At 38.3% G+C, this 13,303-nt stretch overlaps 1 protein-coding gene across 1 annotated transcript in view; it reads right to left on the reverse strand.

Moving 5' to 3' along the window:
- The window catches only part of Top2b (DNA topoisomerase II beta), a 60,571-nt gene that overhangs the window by 46,335 nt on the left and 933 nt on the right, over positions 1 to 13,303 (reverse strand).

The raw sequence follows: 13,303 nt of genomic DNA on the forward strand, positions 1-13,303 counted from the left end.
AGGTGGAGCTCTAGTACCATGGCATATTACAGAATGTGTGAGAGGACCCAGTAGGGCAGAGTTGCCAGACTATTCCCTAAATAAAGATACAGACAAAGCTCTTCAGTGAACAAGTCCAGTGAAGTTACAACCCTAGAAATGGTTTGCCATGTCTCCTGACTCTAAATGGACTAAATAGCTGGAGAAACTAACCAGACTAGAACCAGACTGTTAAGAGCTAACCCTGACTAGAACCAGACTGTTAAGAGCTAACCCTGACAGAAAGCAACACAAAGCAAAGGAGAAGCACAAAAGCATTCCAAAGGATAAATTTCAATTTCTGTGGATTGCCTAAGGAAATGGATGCTCCCATCTGTGATCCTAGCTAGCACTTGAGAAGTTAAAGCAGGAGAACTGCTATAAAGTTCAGATTAGGCTAGGGATCTTGTCTTAATGAAAGAAGACAAGAGTGGAGGGAAAGAATAGGAAGGGACAGGATGAGAGGGAACAGGAAAAGACAGGCGAGAAAGAAAAGGAAAAAATAATGGTAAAGAAAAGATAAATGGAAGGGAGAAATGGAGATAAGAGGAAGCTCGAGGAACTGTATAGATGCACAACTAAACCAGAAAAATCAACAAAACAATAAACAAAATGAGATAAACAGATAACAAATGAAAAGACTCAAGCATTATTGCTAAAACTAAAGAATAACTTAAAGTATAAAAAGACTAGACTTGGCCAACCACAAGAAAAAAAAAAAAAGAAACTACAAAGAAAAATATTTCAAAGACAAAGTAACCAAAATAGAAAGAATTAAGAAAAATTAAAAGAACTTGACTCACTTGTGGGTTCTCATCAGTCAAATAGAATATGTTACAAAATGTTTCAAAGGAGAAAATAAAAATGAGAAGAACTTTCCAAATATGAGGAGAGAAATGGACAAATTTAAGAAGCTCACAGTCAAGCAAGCACAAACCTAAGAAACCTCTGCTAAGATATATAATCAAAGTGTCAAAGTCATGGATAAGCCATAGGCCCATCCAGGAAGCAATGAGTTCAATTCCCAACCTGATAGGAAAAGAAGTCACAAGGGAGAGAATCCTGACAGCAGTAACTGTCAATTAACAAGAAAACAATTATCTTCTACCAGAGAGCTTTATCAGTTTATCAACAGTTGCTCAACAGATACAGGCAAAAACAGAAGTGGGATAACACATTAAAACCTAGTAACCTCGATAGCTGGTAAACGCCCTGCGAACATTTTAAGGTTAAAATAACTTTGGGCATCTTTAGGTTGTAAAGAAGAAAGTATGCAAAAGCTGAGCAGAGTCACTGATGACAACCCTTGGGCTGACGCAAAGCTATATAAAAAGATAAGCCTTCCTGGGAAGGCAAATACAGAGGTCCCAATAGTAATGTAGGAACATGCATTAAAATATGGTATAATGTTTAACAGTATAAAGATTGTTATAAACCTAGGTGAAATAATATGGAATGCTAAAAAGAAAACATAATTTGTGCTATAGTTTCTTGCCATGTTTTATTCTAAGTACTTTACATATCATCTTATTGTTGCTCTAGTCTGTCTTTTGAGTAATTGCTGATAACCTAATAAAACTCTCTAGTTTAATAAGCTGTGGTAGACATAAGTATGTATACAGCTTTTTTTATAAGCAATTGGTCAAGTTAAAATTAATTTAAAATTGAATGTTATCTCATTAAGCTGATCTATGTAATTACTGCGATAACCATAAAGAAAATATTGACAAAGTGTAAGTTGAGAAGGAACTGAAAGCATAACTCCATAGATGAAGACAGCAAGAAGGAAAAAATAAAAGAGTTACAAGCTATGAAGAAAACTCAACAGTAAGTCCTTTCATATCAATGACTGCCTTAAATATTGATGAACTTAATGTCTGTTAAAACATATACTAGCTAATTTGATTTTTCTAGTCCAACTACATGGTGCCCACAGAGACACACTTTAGTTCTAAGGTCACATGTGCTTCAGGAGAGATGGTGGGGAAGCATACTTGATGCAAGCAGGATCCAAAGAATGTAGGCAACCATAGATACATTACACAAACAGACTAAGTTTAAACAAAACCTGTGACAAAAAACAAAGACAATTTACCAAAAAGATATCAGTATTGTAAATAGATATATATCTAACTAGAGTACAAAATAAATAAAGCAAACATCAACAGAACTAAAGAAAGACAGAGATGGCTGGAGAAATAGCTCAGAGGTTAAGAGCACTGACTGCTCTTCCAGAGGTCCTGAGTTCAAATTCCAGCAACCACATGGTGGCTCACAACCATCTGTAATAGGATCTGATGCCTCTTCTGGTGTGTTTGAAGACAGAAACGGTGTACACACATACATGAAATAAATAAATCTTTGAGAGAGAGAGAGAGAGGGAGAGAGAGAGAGAGAGAGAGAGAGAGAGCGCAATATAGTGATAATAAGAAATTCCTACACCCCATGTTCAATCATGGATAGGACAACCAGACCAAGAGTCAATGTGAAAACAAAGGACTTGAAGTATAAGACAAACCCAATAGTCATTTACAGAAGACTCCACTCAAGAACAGCTGAATGCACATACTTCTCAAGTGCACATGAAGCATTCTGTGACACAAACCAGATGTTAGCCCATAAAATAAGTCTCAACCACTGAAGATTGAAGACATGCATTCTGTCTATAACAGAATGAAGCTACAAATAAAAGGGGAACAGAAACCCACAAACAGTGGAAATTAAACAGTACACTTGTAAACTATTTAAGAATCAAAGAAGAAATCACAAAATAATTTAGAAAATATATGGGGATAAAGAAAAGCAGGAAAAAAGAGACTTCAAAACTTATAGGATCAATAAAAAGCAGTACCACATTTAAATGTTTAAAATGAAGATGTTGAACCAATAGCATACACTAAGAAACTATGCATAGAACTAAATCTAAAGTTAACAGACAGAAGTAAATAAGTTCAAGTCTCTCGGCCTTACTGTCACCTTCCTTACAGAAGCTTCTTTGCCAGGAGAATGAAATGGGAAAAGGGGGTGCTTACTAAGAAATGTTATCAAATAAATACACTATATACACTGAATGCACTGCCTAAGGCTCCAGAGAAGAAAGGTCAGCCAAAGGCTAGGTAACCAGTCATTTACAGTGTACCCATGCTGGCTACAGGAGCAGAAATGAGGAATGCCAGTGGCTGAGGTGCTCATACAAGTAGCTAATCGCCAAGACCACTTCCGAGAGACCTTCCTTATTCGTAACTAAAAATGATCTGTTTGTTCTGCTGGGACCTGAGGCAATCTAAACTAGATTGTCCTCAATTGTACCCAAGTGTAACACATGTACAATAAATCATGTCATTTTTGACATCTAAGAGGAAAGATTCTTTTTTAAGTTCTTAAAGTCAATGAAAGGAAGAGTTGTGGTTTTTGTTTTTTAAGATCAACAAAATATGCAAATGCTTTTTATGGTTTTAAATGTGCAATATCTCACACAGGCTCATGTTTCAAAAAACTGTTCTCAAGCTACTGGTATTATTTTGGGAGGATATAGAACCTTGAGGTTATGGACTGCATAAATAGGGCAGTAGAAGCAGGCCACTGACGGCTACACTTACCATTGGTGCTAACCTCAGCTCTGACTCTACCACATACTCTGTGAGTCTTGCTGCTACAAGAGTCTGAAATTTCTTAAAACTGTGAACCAAAATAAGTCTCCTCTTTGAAGTTGTTTCTGTCAGGTATTTGGTCACAGCAATGCAAAAGTCACTCACTCTGAAACTGGTACCAAAGAAGTAGAGTCACTGCTGTGTCTAAACCTGAACGTGGTTTAGTCTTTTTGAACTGATTTATGGAAGCAAATTGTAAGAGGCTTGATATGTGAACTAGAAAAATCCCAAAATGCTATAGAAACTTCCAATGGAAGTTCAAAAAGATCAGAACGATAATAGAAAAGTAGACAGTGAAGGGTGAAACCAAGGTTTCAGGTGCAAGGACTCTATTGGAAATTGTAATCATTTCTGTTACAACTGGCAAAGAATTTCTGCATGTTTTGCAGTGTCCTAGAAATCTGAAGGAGGCTGAATTTAATGGACTAATAATTTAGCAGAGCAATTTTCAAAAAGGCAGAAACACTTGGGATGTAGCATGGTTGTTGCTAGCAAATTAATATTAGCCAGCCTTGCAGAGCAAAAAACAAATGTGATTTGGCCAGAAAAAGAGCATTGGCAAGATCAAGAGCTCATAACAGTTAAGAAGAGAGATTAGAACTGTTCAAATGAAGCTAAGCAATTTACACGCTAGGACAATAATAATTGTTGGCAAAACTCCACCCACCACAGGCTCCAGAGTGCTGTGCTTACTTGGGGGCTTCTAGGAAGTATTTCCCAGGCTTAACTGTGCAGGAATTCAAAGGCCACTGCAGCTGTGTCCAAAAGGGCCAGGCTACATCTAAAACTATGATCCTGTTTTTACAAATATTCAGAATGCAGGGATTGTAGAATCATAGAATATTCCATCAAGAATTTGAGAAACACTTATAAAACCAGCAAAGTCTGACAGAAGGTAACCTATAAGAGAACTATCAAACTGTGAGAATAATGCTTTACTTGAACGGACACCCCAAGAAAACTAGGCACTAAGTGGACCCAGACCAAGAGGGCACATGTGGGTTTCAAATGGCTAGGACAAAAGGGCAGGTCTACTCAAGTTCATTGATGCCCACATCATGCAAATACATGTCCTTGATGCTGCCCGTGAAGCTACAGGACTCTGTTTATCCTGCTGAACAGTGTTCTTTGTTGGTTTGGTCTTCCCTTGGTACTCTTTGGTTCTTCATCTTTGGAACAGTAAGATCAACTGCATGTTCTAGTATACTGATGTTCACACACTGTGATTTTTTTTATAAGGAGTCAAGAAGGGACTGGCTTGTGTCTAGTGGAGACACCTACACTTCTAAGCAACGTCAAGTTAGATTGAGCACACTTCGCATTGTTAGACGTCAAGTTAGATTGAGCACACTTCGCACTGTTAGACAGCCATAGGTCTAAGAAAAACGGGGTTGCCATGATTTGAATCTTAAATGTCCTGCACAGACTCAAGTTTGAATGCTTGACAGTGTTACTTTGGAAAACAGTAGAATTTTTATGTGATGAGATCTAGCTAGAGAAAATTTGTCACTACGGTTGAGTCTTTGAGAGCTACCTGGACCCAATTCCTACTGTACTCTGCTTCCTGGTCTATCATGATATGAACAGTCACCATGACATGCTTCTGTCACTGCACCAAAATAAGTCTGTTCTCCCTATTTTCATCAGCCAACTCAGCAGAGCAGCACAAAAGAGGCAAATATAATTTAACTAGTAAGTTCTTTCAAAACAATGTAACTGAAATTGAAACCAAAGAGAGACATTATAACATGTCACAGAAAGCAAGGTTTTCTAAACTAAAATTATATGCTGATTAGGAAGCCTAGAAGAAATTGATGATTTACCATTGCTTAAATGTATAGAATGAAAGAAATCTAAACATGTCTTAGAGAGATAACTAAGCAGTTAAGAATGTGTGCTACAAAAAAAAAAAAAAAAAAAAAAAAAAAGAATGTGTGCTACAGAGAACATATCAGCTAAGCAGGGCACCCAGGGGCTCATAGAGGCTGAAGGTAAGCACAGGGCCTGCGTGAGTCTGCACCAGATCCTCTGCATACGTGTCATAGCTGTTGGCTTGGTGCTCCTGTGGGACTCCAAACGGCAGGAGCGAGTGTATCTCCGACTCTCTCGCCTGCTCTTGGGACTCTCTTCCTCCTACTGATTACCTGGTGCAGCCTCCATATGAGGGCTTTTGCCTTGTCTTATGGCATCTTGTTTTGTCCTGTGTGACGGTCACTTCTTAAAGGTCTGCTCTTTTCTAAAAGGAATGGAATGTGGGGTGGGGTCAAGCTGGAGATTGATAGATAATAGGTAGGTAGGTAGATAGATAGATAGATAGATAGATAGATAGATAGATAGATAGATAGATAAAGGGGGAAAGGAAAGAATATATGCTGCTCTTAAAGAGCCCCAGGTTGAGACCACATGTCCGGTGGTTCACACCCCTAAACTCGAGTTCCAATGGGTCTGAATGTCTTCCAGCCTCTACGCAGCAGTTCTCCATCTGTGGGCAATGACCTCTTTGGGGGCCGAATGACTTTTTCTCAAGAGTCCTATATCTGATATCCTGCATATCAGATATTTACACTAAGATTCAAATAGTAGCAAAGTTACAACTACAAAATAGAAACACAAACAATTTTCTGGTTGGCGGTCACCACAACATGAGGAACTATATTAAAGGGTCTCAGCAGTAGGAAGATTGAGAGGCACTGTTCTCTCTACGGACAGCCACTTACATGTGGTAGATATTCACTTAGAGACATACATGTAAATAAGACAAAAGTAATAAATCTTAAGAAAAACTTCTATCACTATAGATTTTATAAACAAGAGAACTGAGTGTTTTTTAAATTGTTTAATGGCTTATCAAACTACAGAATTAAACTGAGCATGGTATTACCTACTTGAATTCCCAGCCCTCGGGAAGCAGAAGCAGGAGAACTGCCACAAAGTTGAAGCCAGCTGCTGGGATACAAAGCAAGTTCCAACTAGATAGCTCAACGGTTAAGAGAAATTGCTGTTCCTAAAAAGGACTCAGTTCAGTTCTTGGCAACCATAGCACAATTGTAAATCTAGTCCCGGAAGTTTTGATTCTTTCTCTCAGTCTCCCAGACACTGCATTCACATATGTATGGAAAGGCACAGACACAGTCACAGAAAATACAAATAACTAAATGTCTATTGAGCAAAGTTACAAAGAATCCATTTTTTCAGAAAAATTATATAAATATGTACATGTATAGCAGAGAATATAAATGTATTTATACCCAGCAGAATGCCAATAAAACTTTCTATAGAAAATATAAATGTAGGTCATTTTATTTTTACTTTTGATATATTTTCTAATTTTCTATAATAAATTCACAAAGGGATGTGAGATGCTTATTAATGCATGCATGTAGAGATATAATTAAGCTAGAATCAAGCTGAATGTCTGACTAAAGGCACTGCTTGTACTTGGCTATTATTTCTGCAGCCCAAACTTCCTCATTACTATCTGGATAACAGTAAAATCAAATACACAAGTAACACTGGCAGCCTTAGGAAAGTAGACAGCAGAAATTAACATTTCAGTCAAATTGTCTTTTATGTTCCTGTTCTCAGCAAATGTTTGAGCATTTATCCACTGGCTTGCTAGCCCCAACAGAAAAGGTCTCTACAAAACATCTACAAGCTTTTCTAGCAGAAATCTGCAAGAAAGGCCTCATTCAGGTCACGGATATTAACAGAAACTTAACTCTACAGATTACTCCATTCAGGCCACTGAAAATCAAAATCTGGAGGTATGGGGAGAGACAGAAATTGTCCCTCAGTTAGTTAATAGGATGGCTTTATGCCCAGGAAAAGCTCTAAGTACAAATGCCCCTGGCTGTACTGAGAACATGTACAGGAGAAACAAGAAAGACTTCTGCCCTGGTTATCAACAGTACCTATATCTCTAAAAGATGCTGTGCCAAGTAGCTTAGCCAGTTTTAACACTGTTGCTGAAGGCATTAAGAACACAGGAAATTACCTTCAACTAACACAGACTATAAACTCCTATCTACACATTTTCTTCAGAAACATCCTCCCAAACCAAGCTTTCCCTAAGATAACAAGCATGCAGACACTTATCACAGGGTTAGAGATGTGTGTGTACTCACTTTTCTGACACCTGCTGTGTGGCAGTATGATGGGAGGTATCTGGAATATTCCAGTACTTAAGTAAGAGCTCCACCAAGTAGATGCGGCCATTATGATTCCCTAGTGCATGTGGAATGAGGTCTGAAGAGAACTAACACTTAACAAAGCCAAATTATGAAACCATGTGATCTGAGTTCACAGCCCATACTTTTCCACGATGCTATTTTACTAGCTAGATACATACACTCTGAAAAGGAGATAGAATCCTTACTTTTTTATGTCAAACTAAAAAAATCGGTAGACAGAAAGAGATAGGCTTATCTCATCCTCTCTGTCCTATTAGACTTACAAAAAAGTTGTTTTGCTTTTAATGTTTTAGAGGAAGGCTGCGGTAAAGAATGATGGTTAAGACCTAACCGATTCACAGCCCACAACTGTCTGTGCCACATGCCCTACCAGCACCTGATCTATTGTCTACATCCTGTTTCCCTCTTGACAACTAGGAATAATACAAACTTTTGTTTAAAACAAAAAAAAAAGGGGGGTCCTATTTGTAGTGAGGTTTTACAAAGATACACAAGAGGTTTGCTTTCAACAGTGTGCTTAGAATGGAACTTTCACCATCAAAGTGTTTAACAGACCTGAGACTACAGGTGACCAAGCGTACTACTACTCAGTTACAAAAACCACTTCTAAGTACTGTGACATTACCTTTACTGGAAAATTTAGCGCTATCTACAAGTGTTTAATGATAGACTCAGAAAGGTAGTATTTGAATACCCAGTTCATCAACAATAACTGAGGGTATATTATATATACAGACTCTTGCTAAACATTACAAAAGATATAAAGAAGGAAAGCATGTGGTCTCTGAATTGATAAGTTTATGTTATTGTTAAGACAAAACTATCACACATAAACATTCCCTAGAAGAGCATATGTTCTATGACAGAGTAAAAAATGTTCAATTTAAAAAGAGCATAAACTAAAAATATAAATAAAAAGAACATAATCTGAAAAATAAGTTTGGTAAGACTCCAAAGGTAGACTGCTGGAGCTAGAGATGGCTCAATGGTTAAGAGCTCTGGTTGCTCTTCCAGAGGTCTTGTATTCAAATCCCAGCAACCACATGGTAGCTCATAACCGTCTATAACAAGAGCTGATGCCCTCTTCTGACACACAGGTGTACATGCAGACAGAGCATTCATATACATGAAACCAATCAATCAATCAAAAAAAAATAGATTTAGAGTGCTAACCAGGTGGTGGTGGTGGTGGTGGTGTGCTCTTTTGATCAGAAGAAGCAGTTAGATATCTGTGAGTTTGAGGCTAGTCTGGTCTACATCTACAGAGCTAGTTCTAAGACAGCCAAAGCTACACAAAGAAACTCTGTTAAAATAAATAGACTGCTATGGAGAATTAAGAGGCATTCCTGATGAAATATAAAGGAATCAGTAAGAGATCATCAAGTATGTAAACTATAGGAAACTAACCTCAATGGAGAGGACACAGATTATGAACATAGACTTGCTTTAATGGCCCACTAAACTCAAGTTCTTAAAACAAAATTTTAAAGTGTTTAAATATGGAGTGACTTTTTAAAAAATTACTAATACCCATAACAACAAGATAGCCCAGTAGTTAAAAGCACTTCCCATCAAGGTAGAAAGAAAGAACCCACGTCCAAAGGCTAACCTCTGACTTCTACATATGCACAACACACATGATCAATCAGTAAATAAAATCATTTTTAAAAGAAAATGCACAGACAGAAAACCACAACCATTCAAAGTGCAAAATTGTGAAACTCAATTGAAACTGATTCTGCCTAAGGCTCCAGGATCACTGAGAGAGAAGACAGAGCCAGAGGAACAGGAAGCTGGCTGTGATAGTGTGTCTCCTAGGACTCTCCGGTCTATCTCCATGAAGTCTTATGAGCCAGGCTGCCTAAACATGACCTGAGCAAAGCTGACAAGAATAGACATGTCAGTTAACTGTGAGGAGGGCCAAGATCAGGAAGCCTCCACCCCAGACAGAGAACTACAGGCAACTAATAATGAAAGGTGGAAATAATCTTCCCAAGGGAAGAAAGAGCATGCCAACCGGATATCCAATACTCAACGGCCCTGAAATACATATTTATACAAGTAACATTATATGGATTGAGCATGTTGTAGTTATACATTTAAGAATACACACACACACACACACACACACACACACACACACACACACACACACCTAACAACAGTTAAAGAAAAAGATTACGGATTTGAAATAGAGCAAGGGGTGGTATATGGGAAAGTTTGGTGGAAGGAAAAAGAAAGGAGAAATGATGCAATTAAACTTTCAAAAATATTTTAAATATATTTTTAAAAATAGCTATGGCAGGGGCTGGAGAGATGGCTCAGCAGTTAAGACTACTGACCACTCTTCCAGAGGTCCTGAGTTCAATTCCCACAAACACATGGTGGTTCACAACTATCTGTAATGGGATCTAATGCCCTCTTCTGGTGTGTCTGAAGACAGTGACAGGGTACTTCATAAAACAAATCTTAAAAAAAAATCCATGCAAAAAATGTGATATAGAATTATATATTTTTAAAGGAACTATAATATTGTGGCTATATTTTTTAAAGACAATTTTCACAGATAAACATGGTAGTATTTACAGATAAAGTATTATAGTCTAGGATTTGCATTATTATTACAGATAAAGTATTATAAGTCTAGGATTTGCATTATTCCAAGGTTATGAGAAATGTAGGTGACCCTGGATGAATTTTACTGAAGCCTGATAATAGATGCAAAAGTGTACTATTCTGGCCACTATGTTTTTAGGTACTTTGTCACTTTATATAACTTATTTTATTTTATTTTTAGTTAAAATAGAATGACATTGTTTTCTCCCTTTCTTCCCTCCTCCAACCTACTCCATGTTCCCCTACTATATTACTTAATTTACCAATCTACAGTATTCATTTGAAAAAATATAAGTCATAAATTCATAGTCTAGCATTTGCTCAAGAATTTGCTACAAACTGATTTAAAAAATAGCATCTTCTACTAAGTTTTACAAGTTGAAACTTGTAAAAAAAACTTGACTGCTAGAAATTTAATGTATATTAATTTTAAATAGCTATACCATATTTTTCTAATTATTAAAAGTTCAGTTTGGATACTGAAAATCAAAAATCAAATTAACCATTATACGAAGAGAAATCAAACCACTCTGTTGTCTCTGACACCAAAAGGTAATCTTTCATCACAAGACAATATCAACACACACACACACACACACACACACACACACACACACACACAAACGCCCCACCCCCTTGGCCAGCGTAAGATAGGTGCATTAACTCCAGTTCTGTATTACCATCCACAAACAGGTGGCACCATGAGACTGGCTTCACTGTCAACACTGCCAGTGCAGTAAGCCCCCAAACTCCTACAATGAAAATCTAATCTAGCTAAATCATTTTATGTAAAATCAACAAAAAAAAAAAAAAAAAAAAACAGTGTGCGACACACTTAAACTCTGCCAGTAACAAACATTTTTATTTGTTTGTTTGTCAGCACTGTGCTGCATTCAAACTATGAATTCTCAATGTTCTGCTTAACAAAATAGGACAGAAAAATTTAAGCCCCCTGAAAGAAGTCTCGCCTGCATTATGTACTGCAGGGGGTATATGAACCTATGCCAAAGCCCACATCAACTCATGCTATCATCTTCCAGTAAAGAAGACCAACCAGGCCCCGTGTGCTGGCTCCCAATCTCAGCATTCACAAAGCTAAGGAAGGAGGATCATGAGTTCAAAGCCCAGGTAGATGAATGTACATATACACTCTCTCCTCTCTCAAAAACACATGCACAAGCAACCTGTAAGGTTTATTACAGACAGGAAGATGCTGGCATTAGGAACAGAAAGCAAGCAGCAAACCTGAAAGAGGATTTCTTCTCAATAACCTAATTCAAACAAGATATATTTTATTTTACTGTAATTCCCATAATCTAGTTCATAGCAAAATTAATGTGCCTATTGTAGTTTCACATAGATTTTTTTTTCTAATTTGGAATGAAACTCTACAAGTTTTGCCCCATTTTGTATGTAAATTAAAGTTTTCCATTGACCTTAAAAGGAAAGGTGCCCATTAAATTAAAGCATTGCTACCATGACTTAAAAACAAACAATCCGGGTTGGGGATTTAGCTCAGTGGTAGAGCGCTTGCCTAGCAAGCGCAAGGCCCTGGGTTCGGTCCCCCGCTCCGAAAAAAAGAAAAAAAAGAAAAAAAAAAAAAACAATCCAACTGTCTCACAAAATGTTTGCCATGGTGACAGAATTTGAGAGGTGGCCCAGCTGCACTAGCTTCACTTCCAGAGGATCTGGGTGGCTGCAGTTCCAAGGTATAGATGCCCTCTTCTGGCCTGGTCTAGGCACCAGGCGCTCAAGTGGTGCACAGACATACGAGCAGGCAAAACACCCATACGCATAAAATAATAATGTAAAAACAAAAGGGCTGAGAGGGGAACTAGAGAGATAGCTCAGTGGTTAAGAGCATTCACTGCTCTTCTAAAGGTCCTGAGTTCAACTCCCAGCACAAATATGGTGGCACTGACATCTGAGCAGCTTGTCTGTGACTTGGTTCCACGATAGCAACTGCTTTCTTTTTAAGACTTATTTATGTGTATGAGTGCTTTGTCTGCATGTACCCTACACACCAGAAGGCAGCAGCTCGGATGTCAGTGCTTCCACAATCACCAGTGACACTGGCATATGATCGCAGTCCATCTTCAGACGTTTAGTTTTAGTACCAGGTAAGGGTCAGCAATTTCAATCATTCTTTCCAAGGACACACGCGCACTAACTTACTATCTAACTTTTCTTCTCCACGCTCTCCTACTGCACTGCCTAGAAAGAACTACTTATTTCTGGAGATTCGAAGATAAGAACCTGGCAAGTTACACTGCAAAGTATCTTGCCACGGCCCTGCAAATGGTTAAACAGTTTTCCTGCTGTTTATAAAAACATCCTTTTTATAAGAAATGACTGTTAATCCAGACTCATCTAAACCTCAACCGAACAAAGAAACCAAGGAACAAAAATGCCAAGCAATACCAACTTCCTTAGCGTGTTCAGAGGCGAGGGATTTGGGATCCTCTGGAAGGGGTGTGTTAAAGTCCCTAAAATGTGTAAATTTTCTGTCCTAGCTGCTGGTCTCATCTGCTAAGTCTGATGTTTTGCATGGGAAATGACCCTGGTCTGAACTCAGTGCGGAGTAAGTGAAGTGCTGGAGTTATCGATCTGTCGTGGGAACCCTGCTCCAATTGCTCCTGCTGCCTCGCTACTTCCACTTCCCACTGGGAACTAGGCTCTGCGATCCTCCAAGTTCAGGCTTAAGCACCCCCTCCCTCACCTCCTGGGGAAACCCCTGAGTCCCCACGCGATGTACCCGGGAGGCTGACGTAAGTAAGCTCTTCCCTTTAATCCCGCGGGCAGATGGACCAGCTGCGGTCTCTAACCTGC

The sequence above is a fragment of the Rattus norvegicus genome, chromosome 15, assembly GCF_021556685.1.
Source record: "Rattus norvegicus strain SHRSP/BbbUtx chromosome 15, alternate assembly SHRSP_T2T, whole genome shotgun sequence".
In the NCBI taxonomy this organism is placed as follows: domain Eukaryota; kingdom Metazoa; phylum Chordata; class Mammalia; order Rodentia; family Muridae; genus Rattus; species Rattus norvegicus.